At 36.6% G+C, this 21,728-nt stretch overlaps 1 protein-coding gene across 6 annotated transcripts in view; it reads left to right on the top strand.

Annotated features, from left to right (window-relative positions):
• The window catches only part of NXT2 (nuclear transport factor 2 like export factor 2), a 95,741-nt gene that overhangs the window by 17,190 nt on the left and 56,823 nt on the right, over window positions 1-21,728 (top strand). For 3 of the 6 annotated variants that reach the window (XM_068956951.1, XM_068956948.1, XM_068956953.1), the window contains exon 3: window positions 10,722-10,877. The exons of the other annotated variants lie outside the window; for them this stretch is intronic. The gene's annotated coding sequence lies outside the window, so the exon portion shown is untranslated. The remainder of the gene's footprint in view (window positions 1-10,721; window positions 10,878-21,728) is intronic. 6 annotated transcript variants of the gene reach the window in all.

Raw genomic sequence — 21,728 nt, 5'->3', positions numbered from 1 at the left:
ACATTGCTATATCTTGAACTATCATTCTTCTCCTAGCAAATCAGGGCAGATTCCCTGAGGAAGAGGTCATTAATATTTCTTTAGGGATAATACTGTTTGCATTGCCTACCTATTGTTTGCTGTTTCATTTACTGTATTTCCTGTTAATATGAGTAATGTAAAAGGCTATATGTCATTCAGTGAAGAATTAACAATTTCTGGAATTGCTGAATTTTTACACCTTTGTAGTTGTTAGTGGAAAAATGAAAACATTAATTTTTTCAATTACTGCTAGAAGAAATGCCTTATTATTGGATCCAAGAGACATTTTGTCATCCCAGTCTTTCTTAATCTAAAAAGCACTAACCTCAGAGAAGTCCCAGCTTTTAATTACACGAGTTTCATAATGTCTGTGATCCAGCAAAGCCACTACTTCTGTATGTTGACCACATGTTTATGAACCATTGTTACAGTCCTGTAGCAGAAAAAACAAAAAAACCTATAATGTATGTACTATGAAGGTCTGCAGGTTAGTTTGTTTGTATGTCCCAGAAAGATTTAAATACGATTAATGAAGTCAATAACATTATTATTAACCATAAATCTGAAAGTTTCAAAAATAGAACAGTTCTGTTTTTTCATAATACCTCTTATGAATACTGTGACAAATATATCAGCCTCAAATATGATTTCCTGACTCTCTGAGGTGCTTTCTGGAAAGACAGTGAAATACAATGTTTAGAATGGGTGATTGGATTTAATTCGTACTCAAATCACTTAATCTCTCTTTGCCTCTGTTCACTGATGTGGAAAAATGAACACAATGTTTTTAGGGAGGGTTTGTTAAGTTTCTAATCTCTTAAAATGAAAGAAGTTGCTATGAAGTGGAAGAAATGTTACTTCGGCTGATTGGGCTTTATCGTAGGAAATCTTGTTTCTTCTGTTTTGTGGAAGAGCTGACAAAGATTAGTTTTAAAATGAATATCAGATAATATTCTACAACAACATCATGTCATCGTAGTATTGTTAAAATAATTATGTGTTGGATTAATGAATGAGTACAGATAACAGAGGAAATTGCTGAAGGCTACTTAAGTTTGCATAGGCAAATCTAATATGTCTTTAACTGTATCCGCTCTCTTAAGGGTCTTTAATAGGCTCTTAGGTGAGACAATTGCATATTTCCTAAGAACATTTATGCACTTTTAAAGTGTAATCAGCTGCATGTATTTTAGATAGAGCAACATATAAAGTAGAACGGGTTTCAGCACGTCAGTGTGCTCAGATGAGCATTCAGAAAACAGTAGGAATATGAACTCAGGTCTCTAGTGCCATATACAATTTGAGGATAGGCTGATGCTACAACTGAGTCCATGATAACACACTCCAGAGGCTGAGCAATACCCAGTAAAAGGCACTCGACTCCCTTAATGAGTGAAGAAACAAGTATGCATGATAGCAATTCATTTATATCCCCTAGAAGGAGTCGGAGTTGAGGTTGTATGCAGCACATGACAGAGAAAAAACTTACTGTAAGTAAGTATTAGATTTCTTTGGTAAATGTGTTTGATTATTTGTCCAGTTGTAAATTTAAATATGCATTTTTCCTATTCACACAGTTAATAAAATGCTATTCTTCCAGCCTCTACCATCCATTATGAAAATATTTCCACTAGAGCTGCTACTGACCAACTGAGTGGCACAAGTGCTATTTTGGGAATCAGTGCAGCCTAGAAGGCGAGGTTAGAGTGGAGTCATGCGGTTGTTCGTATTAGTTAATTTTCATTATGCAAGCTATGGAATGAGGACCCTATACTAGTGTGTTACAGTTTTAAATGCAAAAAAGGGAGGCAAAGTTGTGATTTCCTTGCCAAAAAAAAATACAGGATGTCAGAGTATGAGTGTACTTCATTCCCTTTTCCCTGCAACAAATTCTGTTCCTAGCTGCTTCATAAATCTAGAGCAGCTTCACCAAAATCAGTAAGACTGCTTAGTAAAACAGGCAAAGCTTTACGATTTGTATTTCTACTAAATAACTATATTTGTATTTTGTAATTTGGTGTGTCCCTTCATGCAAATGTAATAACATATGCTTTTTCTCAGATCTTTGCTCACGTTCATGAAGTGATTTATTGATTAATGTTACAGGAAATACTTCTGAACGTTAAGTTTCAGGAATTGCTACAAGTTGGGACATCAAAGTAGTGAAAGTTAGTAGCGTCTAAAGCCAAAATGCAGATACAGGTTTTTTTTTCAGAACCAGGGGACAACAGGTAAGGAAGACTAACTTTTGGATTCCAAGTATAGTAGGCAGTACCTACCCTATTGAATCTCTAATAAAGACCATATTTTTCAAAAGGGTCTTCTAAAATTTTTTAGGCCCGTGGATGTGTACATGCAATCTGAAATCTTGTGTAAATTTGCATGCAAAAATTGTTGCACTTTATTTCCATAGCTGTTGATAAATTTTTCTGGCTTGCTTTTGAATATGTAGAATGATAAAATACTTGATTGTGATCTGTCAGTGCGCACTGAAATGTTTGTGCATATATAGCAGTCAATGCATGAAAAATATTAACATCAAATTCATGGAAATAACACTTTTAAGAGAATTGAGGTATTTAGAATTATAAAAAGGGAAAACTAGAATTTCTGAAGTGTTCCTCGTTTTTGTGCATTGTCATGTGTTTAGGATTTCATTCGAAAGGGTTATAGGGTGCTAGAGCTTGCCTGTACAAGCAGAAGCAAGTAAGAATGCCAGAAATTTAATAATTTTTTTTTTTTACATTTTAGCACAGTTAGTAGAGCAATTATTTTGGACCACCAGAAAGGGCAAGAGATTGGCCCTTTCACAGTATCTTTAGTGACAGAGAGACTCCTCTCGTCTAAATTACCTGGCCAAAAGGTGGTACAGTGCACTGTTAAGTCAACACAACTGTTCTTGCTTGTTTTTTAAATATTTGCAAGGAGTTCACAGATGATGAGCTGACACTCAAGAGCCAGACTCCAGAGATTTATTGTTTAAGAGAATCCTTAGCTTTTGACTCCCACACAAGATCAAGGTTTTAAAAGAATAACAGAGGTGCACTGAGTTCATGACTCAATATATTGGCTTGTGTGCAGCCAGCAGTAGTCATGGCACAACAGTAGTGCACTTCAGATATTCAGTTTTCTGTGATGCTGCAAAAGAATTCAGAATTTGTAAGAGTAATTGAATCTAGAAATACAATTCATTTATTTCAAAAATTAGTCCCTTTGTAAAGAAATAGATTAACTAAAAAGTGGACTTTTATACCAAATCATCTCTTGTGCAGTAATACATTTATCTGCATGTGGCCCATTTCTACTAACTGTAACATACAGATAAAGCTGTAAGAAACATACTCCAAGGAGCAGGGGTCTGAAGGAAGGAAGATGTCAACAGCTGTTAAGGGTGTTATTGCTGGGCACTGCTGGACAGTGATGGGCAAGTATACAGCTAAATCTGAAGCCAGTCTAGTAGTCCATACTTTTTAACTTTTCCTGTAGCAGAGTTTTTGAATTACCTACAGCCCAGCTGCCAATCCAGTGACATAGGTTTGGTATGAAGCTGCACTTGAACTGTTCACAGGTCACACGTGACTTAAGAACTGTTGGTCGGTAACCATGTTTTAAAAATGTACACCTACATTGTTAGTGGATTAGAGCAAATGGCAAGTTCTTGTTGTTATTAATGTTGATACCTTTAGGGGCAAATCCTGCCCTGTCATTTGCAAGTTAAAGAACCTCAGATATAGTGTAAATACAGTGTTATTGAAACAGTGTGTGTCTTAATTTGTACCGGCTTGATAGCAAATGTCTTGCTTGTATAGCACAGAACTGGCTGTAAAGGTGGTCCCCATACACCAGTGAGTGATACCGTGTGAGGATTGATTCACTGGTGGTGGGGTTGATTCACTGGTCACAGCATGTTGTGATCTGGCGATAGCTTCAGTTTGGTAAAGGCAATTGAATAAGTTGCTGTCATTTCAAAGTGGATGAAGAATATTCCTCTTCCTGGTCAACATTGTAACTCAAATGGGGGGAAAAACTCTTTTAACTCCAGTATTTCATAACAATTTTCTATAAAATGAAGTCAGGTAACTACTAATAAAAGAAACAGAAACAGTTAGTAACTGCTCTATGAAAGTAAACTTTATATAACATAAATTGAAATTGTGGTTAATTTTATTTTCTGTCTATCTAGATGATGCATAGGTGTACTGGACTTTATTGGAAGTTTTTCTGCCATCCATACTCAAATAACAATCTAGCGTTTGCTAGAACAAATGTAAATAGTAGTTAGGACAGTTAATCAAGATTTTAGGATTCTAATTTACTTTTAGATACTATGCAAGTATGAACAAGCCTAATATTGAGAGGGGATGCATGCCTTTCTTCCATTAGGGAGCTCCCATCTCACCTACTGTTGACTTGGTGAGAACATGGCAATTACACCTTATGAAATGAACTTAATTCACGTAGTTCCTATGTTCAGCTCAAACATGATGATAGGATCAGTGCCTCCAAATTTCTGAAATGTAAAATACTTATTACCAATTACATTTCCATCAGTCCATCAACTGTATCAAAACACTGTTTGCCTAATACTGAATTAAATAAGTAGTTTATTGTCATTTGATAGAAACAACTGATACTTTGAAGACTATGTTTATCCTGCATTCAGTCATTGTAATGGAAAAGTTGATATACTGGGATATCTATAGTATATTAAATATAAAATATATAAATCTCCTCTAAGGGGAAACTGGACTTTCATTTTTGCAGGAAGAGGATATAAGTCCCTAATTGCAATAATATGCTATTTTCACTCTTCCATCCTGTTGCACTGTAATGACCATTTCCCTTTGTATATAATTTACTAGCTGTGTTTAGACGTGTCATTTGTCCTGTTACAGATGCAAACAGTGTTTACTATGAAAACGTAGGCTAAATTCAGTTGGGGATTTAATTGCATTTTAATAGACTACTTTTTGTAGTTCCGTAAAGAGCTCTGTTTTAGGTTAAGAAAATGTTATATATGTTTCTTAAATTGCTTGTTTCTTTTTTACTTTGCTGACATATATCTTTGCTTACTAGTAAGCTGTCAACGTTGGATGTTTTCAGTTTTAAAAAGCAAAATAATCTATAGATTTATTCACCATGGATTCTAGTTGCAAAGACAGAAATGATCCGGATAGCTTTTAGTCTCTTGCCTGTTTTCTAAAAATGGAAAATAATATTTATCTATGAATTGGTTTTATTTCCAGAGTGTAGGAGTCCATCCGTCATGTTTTCTTTTACTTCCATGTCAATTTAGCTGCAACAGTAGGGCTACATAAAGTCAATCTTGAGATTAGTAGGCCTAATATTTATTGAATAATCAGTCATGATTCTTTGTTTTAGCTCAGCGGTGATTCAGTGTTTTGTGATCTCCCGTCTGAAAGTTAGCCAGGATTGGTAATGTTTAGTTTCCAAGAGGAAATATAATTGGGTGCTTTCAGTTTGCGTAGACAGACTACCAGGAGGAAAAAAAAGACACGCACCTGATCATACTAGATTGACAATTTTGCTTACTGTACAATTTTGTTTGTATCAAGATGCCCAGATGAGAACATCTGTTCACAGAATAAAGTATTTACAAATTCCAGAAGGAGAATGTCTCTGTGGCTAGACTACTTAGGAGCGGTGCTTTAATGAAGTTACTACACGTCTGGGTGAATAATACTAATACCTACGTTGTACTAGACTACCTCATAGAACAAAGAGTGATTCATTCTCTTCTAATACACCTTTTCTTAAATAGGATGCTTCATATCAGTATTTACTTACAGAAAGATACTGTGTTTTTATTTGTTATCAAAACTAGACTGCAAGACCAAACAGAAGGTCTTTTCAGTTTCTATTAAGACAGAACGCTGCAGGATTTTTTTGGTTGTTGAATGGAATATGGAAAAGAGTTCTGACAATATTGTAAGTACTGCTGTGTTTTAGATTGCTAGACCTGACAGAAACGCATTTTGCTTTTCTTCAGTAAAGGTATGGTACTGAATCAAGGATAACGGATTCTACGGTTAGACCTGACTTGAGAGAAAAAAGAAAAAACAGACATCTTACAAGCACAGGCTAGAATTTAGGGAGCAGAAGAACTAAGAACCTGTAGTTTGCCTGTTAATGTCCTAGCATAATTAAAATAACAATCCCATTTTCGTCGCTAGTTGTTACAAGACACAGGTGCTTGTGCGCTCCAAAGGCTCTAAGAGGCAGTGGGTCTGTGATTTCTTTCATTTTTAATCTAGAAATACAGTTTATGGGAGCAGCATCTCTCTCATACAGTTCTGTATCTAGATGTGAACACCACCAGGTCCTGAGGTTTATAATCTCTGTTCATAGTTTATTTAATTTGTTGTGTTCATCTTGCAGATTTCTAGCAAGGTGTAATGCTTCTTTCAGTTATCTTTCCCAACTTGCAGTAATTTTTGCTTTGAATTATTAGGGATGGCTCTCCCAAGTAAGCAAACCCTTCCTCTGCAAATAATAAAATGTTGTTAACAAAAAAAGCACAGGATAGCTCTAAAAGTTAAGATGCAAAGCTAACTAAAATCTAAAAGGGCTTGCTTTGATTTTTTTTTCTTTCCTGAAGAAGTACTTTATATCTCCTATTTTTACTACCAACTTTTCCCTGCTCAACTCTCTACGTATAGAAGCCGAGATTGAACAAGACTGTCCATTTTGTAAGCCCTGGAGTTGGAAGGTAAAAGCCAATGAGTTTAATTTCTATAACAGGAATTTGGAAACAGCCTAAAAAATTTCACGTCCTGTTCCATGGCCCAAAAGAGATTGGGCACGTGGGAGCAGGAGCTGAGGGGCAGGAACACTATCCTTTTTGGCAGCAGCTAACAGGTAAATAAATAAGCGTAGCTGTAACATCAGGCCACCCCCTAGTCAATACACAACACTGTTGGCTCTTCTTAATAAAGTAGTCTCAGAGGAAAAGCCTAATACCAAGTGAATGTAAAGCCTTGGTCTGCCTTCTCACCTACAGAAATAGTTCCTCTGAAGCACCTTAGTGGGTATTAGAAAGGTGATTTGAGAAGTTAGCATGGCTGTTATGCTTGCCATGCCTGACCTATGAGTAAGTAGAGGGTCTCGAGATGTTTGCGTGGTACTATGCAGTGCAGAGCTAGGCCGGGTCCTGGAAGCAGTACAGCTACATTAGCAGAGTACTCGCCCCGGCTTATTAGGTCAGAAGCCTTTGCAAAATAGCTATACAGCTGCTTTGTTCAACATTGTGCTGTGTAAATATACTTTATAACCTCCAGTTCAAGTACAGCATAGGTGGCAGGTTTTTCTGCAGTGCCCTACATTGTCCTGTGGGCAAATCTTCAGTTTCAAAAATCTTAATTAAGTACTAATAAGTTATTATTAGACCAAAACGCATGAGAGCTCCATTGTAAACTGCCCTGAGTTATTGTTATGATGGGTGTCTTGACACATCTTCAACAGGATAGGGTTCTGTTTGGTAGACTAAATTGCCTAACACTGAATTCCCTGACACCTCAGCTAGACTAATTGAGGCACTTGAGCTAACCCTGTAAAAAAGGCTTGAATATTTCCAGGCTATATTTCAGACTGTAGGTCTAGAGATACCCTGTCCATCTGACACTGCTCGGATTTTATTAAACCCCATGCATTACAACTGAGCAAAATAGAGAAATAAAAGATAGAGAAAATGTAATAATTATGTTATGCATGTTCACTTTAAGCTTTCTCTAAGATTTTTTTTGTTGAATTCTCTTATGCTGAGTGACTTCCTGCACTCAGTCTTCAATAGGTCAGATTACTTTCTTTTTGGAAATTCTCTAAGCAGCCAAATAGTTACAGCCAAATACCTGAAAGTCTGTCTTAAAAGTCTGTGATATGCAAAGGAAAGAATGTATTATGTTCCTCCTCTTAGGAAACTAATCCTATTATATTGAAACCTGTGCCAGACAAATTAGTAGAAACTACTTTAAAGAATGGAATAAGTGGGCACATAATAAATATTACATGTCCAGGAAGCATCAACCCAGCTTTTGTCACAAACCTATTGGGATCTTTTAAAAAAGTGACATAACAGGTGAATAAGAAAAATCCGGTTGGTACAGTCTACTCTTATTTCCAAAAGCCATTCAAAAATTCACCCCTACCAAGGCTCCCACAGAAGTTAAGCTGTAAGAGGTTAAGAGGGAAGATCCTCACCTGGGCAAATAAGTGGTTAAAGGATAGAGGAAAAATCGGTGATCAGTTTTCACAGTGGATTCTGTAGCCATAAGAGCATGTAGCTCAGTGCTGGCTATCCACATCGTTATTTATTCAGGTTTTTGGGTAGCTTTTGGGTATTTGGAAAGACAAGGCCTTTCTGAGATTTTGATTTCTTGGACTGGGAGGGATTAGTCTAGAATTTGGAAAAGCAGCGCTACTCAAATTTTCCATTCTTGGATCCACAGGGGAAAACGGGCTCAAGTTGTTGCAGTAGTAGGAATTCTAAGTGAATATGTATGGAGAACTTCACTGGTACTACTTTCTCCTTGTTTTGCGTGTTTGATGTTTATGAAACATATTAGCTCAGGCCAGAATAATAGGAGATTCAAATACTCAGCAACAGAAAAGCAAATGAGAGTCAAATTCTAGCCTCACTATGACTGTGATTTAAGAGCACTTTTGCGCATGAATATAATGTTTAGCTTTGGATCGAATCAGTGTACCAGGTTACTTTTTCACAGAAACAGGACAAAGAATTGCAAGCATAATCGGAGGAGAATTGTATCTTCTTTTAGATAGATCTTCAATCTAAAATCTTCTATCTTCTGATTGTATCTTCTTTTAGCTATGATAAGAGGCTCAATAAATAGCACATAGTATAATTTCAAAATAATACAAATTAATAACACCTTTTTAAAATAATGCTTAAGACCACAAGAAAGCCATATGATTTTTTAGACCAACCGTTTTAGACCAAGCATTTCTTATTCCATTAATAATAGCTGATGCGGGTTTCTATTGCTGTTTCCAAAATAACAATGATAATGATCAAATATTAATTGATTTGGGATCCCTCTTCCCCAGCAGGAGAAATTTTGACAATAACTAAATTACTAAATTTTCAGCAAGGTTTCAGAAAAAGACTCTAGTTTCACTTTAATATTCAGTTGCCTCAGGGCTTCAGAAAATATATCAAAATAGAGGAGATAATCTATGGAGATATGGAAATTGGTAGGCAGCCAGCTCCAGTACTTACATAAGTGGGTACAAATAAACAAACAATATAAGCAGTCAATGGCATACCAGCTTATGCTGGTGCCACACAAGTAGACTTCGGAAGCATGACACAAATTATAATTTTTAAAAATCAAAAAAGCTGGCTGGCTAATCTATTGATATTCTCTCCCTTTATTTCTCCACAGCTTTTCAGAACTGAGCTATTCATTAATGTAAAAATAATGGGCTATATAGGATGATGCATGGTTGCAGTATCATTGACATGCCTGTATCAGTAATTTTTTCCTGAATGGCATGCTGAGACTGCTCTCTTGCTGGTTCAAAAGTCTGTTTAGGAAGCAAAACATCCTGATGTTAAATTTACTGAATCTTTTCTTTTGTACTCTGGGTTATATTTGTAATTGTGTAAACTGATCTAGTTCTCCTGATTGATTTTGAAGAGTCCGCTCTCTTTGGCATAAGCGCATCAGATCTTGGGAGAGGAATCTAGACAGCTGTAAGCCTGCTAGATATGAATAAGTAGTCCCTTGTGTGTTTTGATATATCGCCCTCTAAAACATAATATTTAGCATAACAGTAGGAATACTGATGAATTACTTTCCAAAGTATTTTAACATTTTTTCAACTTCTATTTCATGGTTTTGCAAGCACGCTTTCTGATATTAAAAAGTAATAATTTTTGCAGGTCATCAACTTATGTCATTCTACTCATTCATACTTAACATTCACGCTGCTTCAAGTATCACACTACTTCAAGTATTGATTTTGCTTGTCTAATCTGAAAGCTACATTTATAGTAGCTTTTCATCTGATCTGAAAAGAAAAAAAAATGTTTTGCCAACCTTGGTTCAAGTGTCTTCAATTGCATTGCTAAACGAAATAGTTAAGACTAAGTTATTTCCTGCTATACAAGAGCATACATCACAAGACAATCCATGCAGCACTAATTTACAGACAAAATACTATACATTCCATTTATTAAATATATTAAAGGGAGGAAGACCCCAACAACAACAGAAGAAAGAAATCCTTCAAATGTATTACCAAATGCAGATTTCTACAGATTCATTTTTAAAAAGGCCAAGAGACGTTTCTGAAGTGCTTGTTGCCACATATTTGTCCATTCATTGCAGTACTACAGGTGGAGTTAGGTTTTCTCTAGGAGCAAGGCAATATAGCATTTGGTTTTCATCCATTACCATCCTAAAGCTAGACGTGCGCTCATTACAAATAATTCAAATGATTTAATATAGGACCATTCTTTTCAGACTCCAGCCAGCTATTCAGTGTGGCAGCATGACTGCGTGTGGGAGAGGCTGATGTCAGATGGGGGAAGAGGGAGTTACGTGATTTCCCTTTAACATATCTGCATTGTAAACAGAGCTTGGTTCAGCATACCGATTTCAGCAGGCAGCCAATGTCAACACTGACATTTTCAATCTCTTTCTTTTATGTCACATTAGTGGAGAGTGACCTGTTGTGTTTGTGGAAGCTCTGGAATCCCACAGGAGAAGGATCACTCAGCACTGTGGCAACCTGCCAAGTACAACTTGTTCTGAAACACAGTGGCTCTGAGAAGTTGCATTATCAACTGAAACACAGTGTCAGCTTAGCAGGAGGTAGGTTCTGCTGTTGATTAGCTGAGTTCTTCCGAACAGTATACCCTCCAGGGTACGATGCACCTCTGCTGCCAGGCTCTTCCCTCTTCTCCTTTCTATTATGGGCTCTCTCATGCTCTGCTTGGAGATGGTCATTACAGAGTTTGGAGCTGGGCCTAGTGCTGCACTGTGTTCAGTGTCTATTGTGTACACTGGGAATTGAGGGCCTATCCTTATGAAGGATAGCTTCCTAAACTGCTAAGCTGGTCAAAAGTCATATTTTATATTCCAGTGATAACAAATACTAGAAGTGTAAAAGGTGCTAATTTATGTTTTATTTGTATTTCTGGTGTCCTTTTTCTTTTGTCTGTTTTGTGAAGCCAGAAATCCTAATATCATCTCATACACTGATAAAATTCTGATAATAAATCTATCTAATCAACCAATTTGAAAGAATAAAATATCTGAGCCAATAGTAAAGGGAAGTGCCTTCTAGACTTTTGATAAAATTAATAGCACACAACTATAACCTGGTTAATCTATCACCAGCTAATATTTTCAAAATAACTGACAAATTAATTTCTCTTGATATTTGTCATGGACGCCAGACAAAATTTGGATCCAGATCTGTATTTCAATCCCCTTATTCCATTTAAAGCTACAGATTGGGAAGTTTTAGCTATTGTAAAAGTAATGAGGAATTACAAAATTAAATCCAGATTTAGTTTTGAGTATCACATTACCCTTGTAAAATTCAGGAATGTTCTGAAGCAGGACATGGCCCTTCACTGGTGGAAATTTTATTACATAAACCAATCAATTATAGAATAGTTCAATAGGTATAGAAGCTAGACTTCCAGGTTTTTTAAATTCTATTTCAGAGTTTGAGTTTTAAACAGTTAAAAAAAAAAACAAAACTATTTTCAATGATCTACCGGGACAATATGATTAGTATTATATAGAGATAGATCAGAGTGCAAAAATGGTGATTTAAGCAGGATTTAATCTGTTTGCTTCCTGTAGATCTTAAAGACACTTCTAGCTACTTTTATTTTTGTTCAGATCTAAAATTGTTTTTCTGTTCCCTGTAAGCAATGTTAACCCACATGAACTTTTCACGGATTTACTTCAGTCCTCAAATTCATGAGTATACTTTGCAAAAAACTGGATTGTATAAACCAGTGATGATTTTGCAGAAGGGGAGAAAATAGACTTTTATCACAGGGTGGGTAGTGAGACTCTTGCACCCGGTGCTTCTGTGCCGCATGGGAAGCGCTGGAAGTTGTGTCAATGTGGAGAAGTGTAAGCCCTCCGTATCTCATCGCAGCAGGAGTCAGAGCTATATAGAGCTTGGCTGTTTTTGTTGAGGGGATGGTAAGGCTTACCCTGCTTTCCCTTGTCCCTGATTAGGGGAGAATTTGAGACGTAAAAAACCCAGTGGAGTGCCCTCATCATCCCCTGCAGTATCTGTGCTGCTAGACCAGGGCCAGTGAGCTAAAGGCAGAGAAGGAAAAGATGGCAGCATTGGCAGGGGACAGAAGAGAAGAGCTGAGCATGATATGTGCATGTAGAATGAATGAGGAAATAGACTAGAATAAGTTTGGTAAGTTAAGAGGTGAGCTGTATGTGAGGAGTAAGTGGGTGGCTAAAAAGTCTGGTTTTGAGTGAACCTGTGTCAAAAGACAGTATAAAATAAGTTATGAGCACATGGAATCCCTGTTCAGAGGAAATTGAATGAGTATTTGGGATATGCAAATAAAATTTTTTTTGATACGTATTTGGCTTTTTATACACATTTATGCATAATATATCCTTCAGGACCCAGACAGAACACAAGAACAGCCTGATCTTAAAAAAAAAATAAAATAAAATAAAAAGAGGCAGGTTAATATGCCATTTTAAGGAAGAACTGGATGGCCTCAGAATTATTTGAAACAGTGTTTACAGAGCTTATGGAAGTCAGTATGCATTTTCTCACTGACTAAACTAAGCATCTTATTGGACGGCTAGCTCACAGTGGTGGTGAATACAAGGTCATGAGATACAGGTTTCCATCTAAAAATATCTTTGTATTGTTCACTCCTATAATGCTTTCTTAACTGAGGCAGTAACAATAATGGAAGGAAGCTAGTAAGCTTTAAATAATGTTAGCATGGTTTTCATACTGCTGTTGCATACAGTTTCTGCAGCTGTCAAGAGTTGCAAGATTACGAATTTTGTTATTTATATTCAGTACATCAAGTTCAATAAGTAAACAAACATATAGAACAGACTGAAATAGTCAAAATGTTACACATTATTCTTTTTGACCTATTGTGTATTTTAACATGCCGTTTAGAGTCTGCAGAACCCAGAACTTTGAAGACTGTTTTGTAAGGCACATTGCAAACAGGTTGATTTTTGATTTTTTTTATTTTATTTTTTTTTCCCCCTCAAGGGACCTGTGGCTATATACTACTTGTTGAAACCTCAAGCAAATACATTGTTTTCATCTGAGATTGCACGGTTTGATGTATTTTGAAGCTTTAAAATGTTGGCCTAACGTGCCCTGCTGAAAACTGAAAGCAGTAAACACATCTTTTGCAACTGCTTTCTACTGTACTGGCACTTTTCTGATTGAAATGATACTGGGGTCTGTCATGCAGTCCTATTCATGTCAGCATTCCTATTAGATATCACTGAGATAGTTAGCTTATGTAAAGTGGCAGGATCAAATCTATAATGAGAAAAAAAGTAAAAAAAACACACTATTTTGGATAACCACAAGAACTGCTGTCTGTGTTAGCAGATCCTAATGCCTGCACATTTGTTGCACTACAGTGCTTGATTTTTTTGAAGCTGTATTTCTTACACATGGAGAAAAAAACAGCAAAGTCATACACTGCAGCATCTATGTTAGTAGATGATATTCTGATACTACTGAAGTAAGGAGTGTTTTACATTCACTGAGACAAAGATACAGTGAGTACAAAATTAGGTCTAATGATCGTAGATCCATTGTGTTTGTTAAAAGTATAAGCCAACTCTGACGTACGGGTTTAGTAAGGGGCAGAATGTACAGACAACCTTGAATTTTTTTAGTTTTATTTGGCTGTGTCATGGATTTAGTTCGTTAATTACAATCGTCTTGAACCATTAGAATAAGAGTAAGACCATTGGTGTTTTTTTCCTTCATCGTTCATAAAATGTAATACACCCCACCTTGGAGTGTTCAGAGAATGTCTATATAGCTCAAACTTATATACCCAATAGCATATGCACAAATCAGATCAACAGAGAGGTTTCTGGAAAAGGTAGTCTGAGCAAAACAAGCATTTCATGAGGTCTAATTCTGCAGCCACAGCCTGCATGGAACTTCCCTTGAAGTCACGCACATTTTTGAGATTTCTTGTCCTACTTTTGCAGACTCAAGAGACCTAGAGAAGCATCCAAACTTGCATATGTTTGGATGACTAAACCATGTAATTTCTTAAGGACTCAAACTAGAGGGACAGGTTATTTCTGAATTATGGGAGGTTTAGATCTAGATTCATATATGACATTGAGTAAGTCATTTAGACTTCATCTATATAGATAAGAATGCCTGTGATTATGCCCTTAAGGCCACATTCCCTGATGATCTACCCAGTTATAAAGTTGGATTGCCCTTGGGGTGTCATAAAGACACACTGTTGGTAAACAGAAGGAAATCTCTAGAAACACCCAGATTTGCAGAATCCTCCAATATGTTCTTGCAAGTTTTCACAATGATGATCAGTAGTGTCCTTACTGCCTGTATCGCATATTCCACAGAGCAGCCTGGCAGAATGCTCATTGTTGCACCATCTTGCCAAAACCCCTTACGTTTTACTGTGTACAGTCTGGCAGTTACTGAAGTGACATTTGGAAACAATGCTGATATAATCCAAAAGTCTAGCCAAAGCCCATAGAAATCATTATGTTTTGGGTTAAGCTTGCAATCGCTATTTTAGTTCGCAACCTGTAGAATGGAAAAAATACCACCTTCTTCCAAATTTCTTTCTATCTTTTTTAGATTTCATATTTTCTTGGGCAGGGACTGAGTTTAACTGTGTATTTCTCAAATTTATAAAATACAGTATATATAATATGTATAATACTATAGTATATAAAATTATGTAGTATATTAAGTACATAGTAGATATGAAGATTTGGATTCCAATCTCAATTGGGTCTTCTAGACTCTACAGGAATGCAAAAATGATTTCACTAGAAGTAAGCTGTAAGGTATTTTCAAGCTTTGTGTCTCCGATGTGTTCAGTCAAATACCAATTTTCGACTCAGACTTCAAGAGAGTGGTCATCACTCTGGTTACTACATCTACTATGATGTGCTTATCAGCGATCTTCGTTGCAGTTATGTGTACTTTCTTTATTTTTTTGTTAACTGTCTCCTTGATCTTTCTCCATGCTTGTAGTTCTCTGAACATTTGTTTTTATACCTAAGAGCAAAAACTGAAGCAGAAGGAATATGACTAAGGATTTAACATAAACCTGTTGGATACTGTGTCATTAAAAACAAAAAGCACTTCCCATGAATCAGAATATTTAAGCTATTAAAAATGAATAAAAACACAATAGAATTCACAGCTATACTTAACATTTTTTTAAAAGAAAAAAATTCCTGTAGTCAATAGAGGTAATGCCTTGGGAACTAAAAAGAGACATTTTGTGTGGTTAATCACAGCTGTTATTGTACAAATTCTCGTATCTAATCTACTGGATACAAAACTGTATTATAATGATTAAATGCTAAAGGCTTAGTTGAAATAAAAATAGGGTCATCTTGCAAGCTGATACCCTCCCACCTCACAAATAAGAAGGACAGATTGAAGTGTAGAAGAACAACTCTTATTCAGAAGATTTAGTGTTTTTTAAATGACAAAAATGCACACTTTCAGAACTGATTAAATTTATGAGACCCCATCAACATCACATTTCTCCAGGTTCCTTCCATTGATATTGTGAGCTATCGTGGCATTACTCCAGAGCTCAACTCTGTTGAGATCTTGACCTATTAATTGGGCTATGCTGACTTCAGGCTGATGTTAATTTACCGCATCCAAATCTTTCCAGCTCGCCACTGTGGTGATATTTAATTCATTACAGCTACACTGCAATACCATGGAGGTAGCAGTCTCCTTATGTGTGTAGAACTTCATGGGTATGTTTGTATTGTAAATTAGTAATTAAACTCTTTTTTTTTTTTTAAATGAATTGCCATAAATCACTTTACCAGTCTGTCAGTGAAGGCATGTGATGCGTACCTTTTTTCAACGTAAGCATAATTTGGAAAGATTAAGTGTGGTTTATATTCTTTGGATAACAGCTTTTTATTGGAGGTAGAAACTCAAGAACAGGGTTAAGGATGAAACAGAGAGATTAGGAAAGCACCTTGACATGAAAGGGATTGCAAGTGAAATGAGGGCATAAAAATGAACTTATTCCAGTCCTTTAGCTGGAAGGGGCCTCGAGCACACCACGTGCTTTTTCACTTTTAGTAGCCCTCTACATCATGCAAATTAAAACCAGGGCATGCATTTTCTTAGAACCTCTGCCAGGTATTTTATTTTCATAGCTGTCAGCTTTAAAATCGTGCTGCTTTCCTGTTACTGATATTTTGATGGAGGTAGGAGAAAAGAGTGTGCAAGTGAATTCTGATTACTTGAATGAAAAGCATTTGGACCATTTTCTTTTTGGCCTGCAGGTTCCTGGCTGACCCTTTTACGTAGAGGTGGGGGGGGGGGGGAACAACATCAGTCTAGACAGAAGAGGCCAACAGCTAGCAGTCCGCTCAGGTTTCAGATTAGAAACGGGTAGCGTTCAATTTCTCACAGATGTTTGGCAGCCGCTTTACTTTCACTCTAACAGCAAGCAGGATTTCTTCTGCCTGAAGAATGCAGTGACCAATAGATTCACACATATAGACTCATAGAATAATCCACTGCTAGAGCTCATCTGCTGAGGTTTGGATGTATCAACTAAAAATCAATAATTAGGAGAAAAGTGTGATCATTAGGCTTTGTATCTATATGCCCAGCCTACAAATGAAGGGATATTTTAGTTTTCCCTACCCCATTTAATTAAAAATCGTAATCTAAAAACATTCTTAATTTCTGTTTGGGCAAAGAGCTTCACAGTTGTCAATTACCATGTCAAATTTACCAGAAATGTCGGAACTCAAGTTCAAAAGCATGTTTCTCTTCTCCCTGTTCTAAAGAAGAATCTAACCTCACAGGTGTGTGTTTAAAGGCTTTGGTTTGATCTGAACAAAGGCAATGACGCAGGTTATTGCCATCTTCTCCCAGATTATCAACCAAAAGTAAATTCACTTAAATGAATGCTAACTGAAGTGAAAAAGGAAAGGTAGTACAGGTTGAACATTTTTGAGTATGTGTCAAAATATCACGGAATTTGCACTGTAGGGTAATCGACCAAACATGATGTAGAAATGATGATAGCAAGAGCAGTGCAATGGCAAATGGGGCAGTATATAAAGAGAACGTTACAGATTAAGCCTGGGAGGAAGAAGCTTTTCTGTCTATATAATTGCAGGCTGATACTGTTCTGTTCCTGAGTGTCCCAGTGGCTTTGTTCAGTTGTTTATTTAACTTACACTTCAAAATACACTATGAGAGAATTTTGATGAGCGTATTATTTCCTGTAAAGTATGAAGATAAGAACTGTGAAAGAACCAAGCCATCAAAACTTCACTGAGGCCCTTTCTAACAGAGATTCCATTCTAAGAGAAGTACTGGCAATGCAAACAGAAACATTACGATTGAAAAAGGAAACAGAAAAATTATGCTGAATAGCAGGAACAGCTTTGTGACAGTGAGACAGATCTATTTGATTGTGAAATAGTCTCCCAGAGGAAGTGCTGGAAACAAAATCACTTAGAGCGTTTAGGAACTGATGTACAAAGTCTACTGGAAATGTAAGGAAGGGGACAATCATGCCTTAGCAAAGTGAATAACTGCTTCTGTCTTTTAAATTATCAGAGGCTATCTTTTAGTACTGACTTTGTACAGCAGATATCACAGTAGGTTGGATCTAGAGTTTCTAGACGCTATCACAATTCAAATATCGTTAAAACAATACTCTCTCACTAACACTTGGAAATAAATACTAGTTTAAGACTCATGCAAAAAAAAAAAAAAAAACACCCTACTGTTCACAGTCAGGTACAGGACGAGAACAGGTCAATAATGTACAAAATCAAACAAATATCTTAGCCTAACATCTTTCTATCTGTTATTGTTTGAAAATGTTTGCGTTATTACAGAAAATATGAGCGATTCTTTTAAAGGAGAAGGGTGACTGTGTAACTTTAAAAGACTTTTTTAAATTCTAAAGGATATTTTGAAAGAAAGGACAGAAACGTTTCAGCAAGATGTGGATGAGTGGATGCAGAGGACTGACTGGAATAGGATAAATACTTCAAAAAGAAACTACATTGATAAAATCCATTTCCATACTATAATTCCCTATCTCTGATTTGTCAACAAAGGACTTAGGAACAAAAGCCTGTCAGCTGGCCTAAGTTTCTGGGAACACCATTCGAAATAGGCATTTGGAGTGACAAATGCTTAAAGAAATATTCAAACAACAGACCAAGAGTTACTGTGCAGAAAATGTTTGTAAATTATCTTGCAGAATTGCTGAGTTATTTAGGTCAAGGGAAATCACAACATGCAGTTTTTCAAGCTGCTTGCAGATGGAAATCATTTTATAAGCAATTTCTGATTTGTACAGTTGTTCTGTTTTCCAGCTTTTACATTTATGCTTCCAAGGTTGGGAATGCCATACATTCCTAGCCAACACGTGGCTGGAAAGACAACCTGTCCAGTTCATTTGGAACTGTGTGGGTCTTCTGTAGCTTTCAGCTCTAAGCAGGGCTTTCAGAAATGAGGAGAATGGTCAGAGGATACCATTAAGTTCTGGAAAAGAACTAAATTATCAAGAAGTCTCTAGCAAAGAGAGGCGCATGACATAAGGGTATCTAGGAGCTATTTATAATTTGAGATATGCTGTTTGAGGTAAGGCATATCATGAGTTTCATGAAAAAACAACAGGAGGAATGAGGATCTATTGTGAGGAAAGACAACAGTGCAGAGAAGCAAAATTAACTTGCTTTTGAGCTAAGTTTTTTTAGCTTTGTAACTTTAATTAGGAGTCTGTTCCCATTCCCGTAGAGTACAGTATCAGAATTCTAGTTGATTTCATAAGAGTCAGTCTCATGGTTTTATTTAATGCTGGATTTAATTAATAAGGCAGAATTCATACATTAAAAAGCAGTATAAAGTCAGCTTTCTAAACATATATTTTTGAAAGTATATAAATTTGCATTTGTCCAGCTGCTATCTGCATTCTTCTTCCACTGTCTTGGCACGACTGTGACTCCCGTGAAGACTGTTTCTGATGCCTAACATCAGTGCCTTTCAAGAAGCATGTATGTTCACTGGTAGATGATCAGACACAATGTAGAGTTGGAGAGAACAGAGAATGCTACATAGTCTTTCTCAGAAGTGCTGACTGTTAGGATTGTGCATACTTCTAGAGTTCTTGTGAAAATGTAACATACACTGGCAACTTTGTAACACAGAGGAGAAAAGCAAACAGTTTCCTAATGCTGTTCTTCGAAGATCAAAAATCAGTTTCAGACATGCCCTGATGTTCATTCATCTTCTGTAATCTATATATTTGCTGTATGTTATACTTCTGTTGCCAAATGTAGAAGCAAGGGCAAACAACCCTCTAGATAAAGTTGTAAAGTCTAAACAACGAGAAACCCACTGGCTTCAGGCATGGAAGTCTGTTCTTTCCTTTAAAGGATGTCTTTCCAGTTCTAATAGGCAATGACAAGCTATCTATAAATACCACATCATAATAATTGTCATAATAAATGAATTTGTATTTCTCCTATAAATTTCTAAAAACTACCTCCAAGGAAAGGGATCTGATTACCTAGGAAATTATATAGATTTTTTTGGACTAATGGAACATAGCTCTGTTCCTGTAGAATCTGTTTATTTTTATCCCTACTACATTTTGTTGGTCTTTTCTACAAAGGTCCAATTTCTATGAAAAAGGGAGTTTTGCTGCTATCCACAAGAGAAGCAAATTTTAGAAGCAAAAATTTTATTTTATACTCTCTTCTTATTATTCCTGAGTGGTCTAATTTAGGGAAATTTCTCCATCCCATTTGAAAATTATGGATCTCTTCCTTTGTTGTAAAAATTAGATGATTGCTATGGCTTCTTACTGAACTTCCTCCCCTCTGGAAAACTAAGTGGATAGGTCAACAGAGCTTTCTTAAGGCCACTGGGATATCCAGACAGGATTGGAAAGATGAAGTTCCTGGCTTTTGCTACTGTACCCAGACCACTAGACCACATATTTCTATGTCATGGAAAATTAAAACCAATTACTTTGCAAAGTTTCTTAATGCACTGCTTTTCTCACTCTGATTATATTGCTCTTTACTGTGGTAAAATTCAGATTTTAAAGTTAAAACTCATCTTTAAATGTATTTGAAAATGAAAATCTTTTGAAGACTAATACTTTTAATATCCCAAATATTCAGATTCCTGCCAAGCCAATCAGCAATTCAGCATGAGATGACATTGTTTTTTTTCTGGCAGCAAGTAGCCCACATTATGACTTCACCTCTTAAATTTCCTCAAGAGGTTGGTTTTCACTAGAAGCGCAGTTTTTCCAAGCCATATTCAACTTAACCAAATCATAATTTAGGAATTTAATTTGTTCCATATTCTTGCAGTTGCCATGCTCAGCAGTTAAATGGATGGCACTTTATTTTGTTGATGCTTGGAAGCATAGAATTTGTTGGTTTAGGCTTTTACAGAATTTTGAGAATTTAAAGGAACAAATAATGAAAAAATACTTAACACGTATATAGTGGACCCATTTTTGTTGCAAAGTAGCCTAATTCATTTCTTGCAGAGGCCAATTATTATGGAGATACTATCCCTAAGAAAAAGCAAGAAAATAATTTCTTGTGTAATAAAGACATAGGCAGAGTCAGCCTGTGCTGTCTTTCCCACGACAGTTTTTTGGGCAGGAAGCATATCACAGGTTTTCTAGGAGAATCAAAGATATGCCCAGAGTTTTGCAGTATCTTGATATTTGCTGGAGGAGGAATGGTAAGCCTTTGGCCTATAGGGTGTATACAGCCTGCCAGAGCATTTGAGGCTGTTCCTTGCTGTAGTAACATGGGAGACAAAGTTCAGCCCTTTTAAGTAAGCCTTGACACACAGCATGACTCAGGTGTTTGGAGCCCTGCAGCAGCAGACTTGGCGTCCTAATGGCTTCTCTAACTGCCTACCTTTGAGGACATCATTCAGCCCAGAAATCGGAAGGGTAAAGTAAAGTAACTACAAAGGGTATAATGGTAGTTGTAGTACTGCCTCATAAAAAAAGCATCCAAAGTGTTCTCCATACACTGTGCTTTAATCTGAATGAAGCTAAGGAAAGAATTTAGCTGATGGATCAAAGTGGACAGGAAGGGAAGTAAAGGATCTGGGGAGGGGAAAAGAGGAGCAGAGGACTGGGAAATGGTGAGAACAAGGAGGCTGGAGAGAGGGAGTACAAGCAATTAAGAGAACTTGGAGAAAAATAGGGGATAATGTACCAAGAGGGGTGTAGGATGGGCTGGACAGGGACCTTGCAGATGGAAGAACCTGGGGTTATTTCATCTTGAAGACAGTGCATAGCAGGCTGCACAAAGTAGCTGCAAAGTTGGGCGCGTCTGTCTTGGTGTGGGTAGCCAGAACCACCTGATGGTTGCAGAACCAAATGATGCTGCTGCAACTGAAGCTGAGAGATCCAAACAAGG

Source organism: Struthio camelus, chromosome 11 (genome assembly GCF_040807025.1).
Source record: "Struthio camelus isolate bStrCam1 chromosome 11, bStrCam1.hap1, whole genome shotgun sequence".
NCBI lineage: Eukaryota > Metazoa > Chordata > Aves > Struthioniformes > Struthionidae > Struthio > Struthio camelus.
The sequence above is the reverse complement of the archived record's forward strand: the minus strand, read 5'-3'. Positions and strand labels throughout refer to the sequence as shown.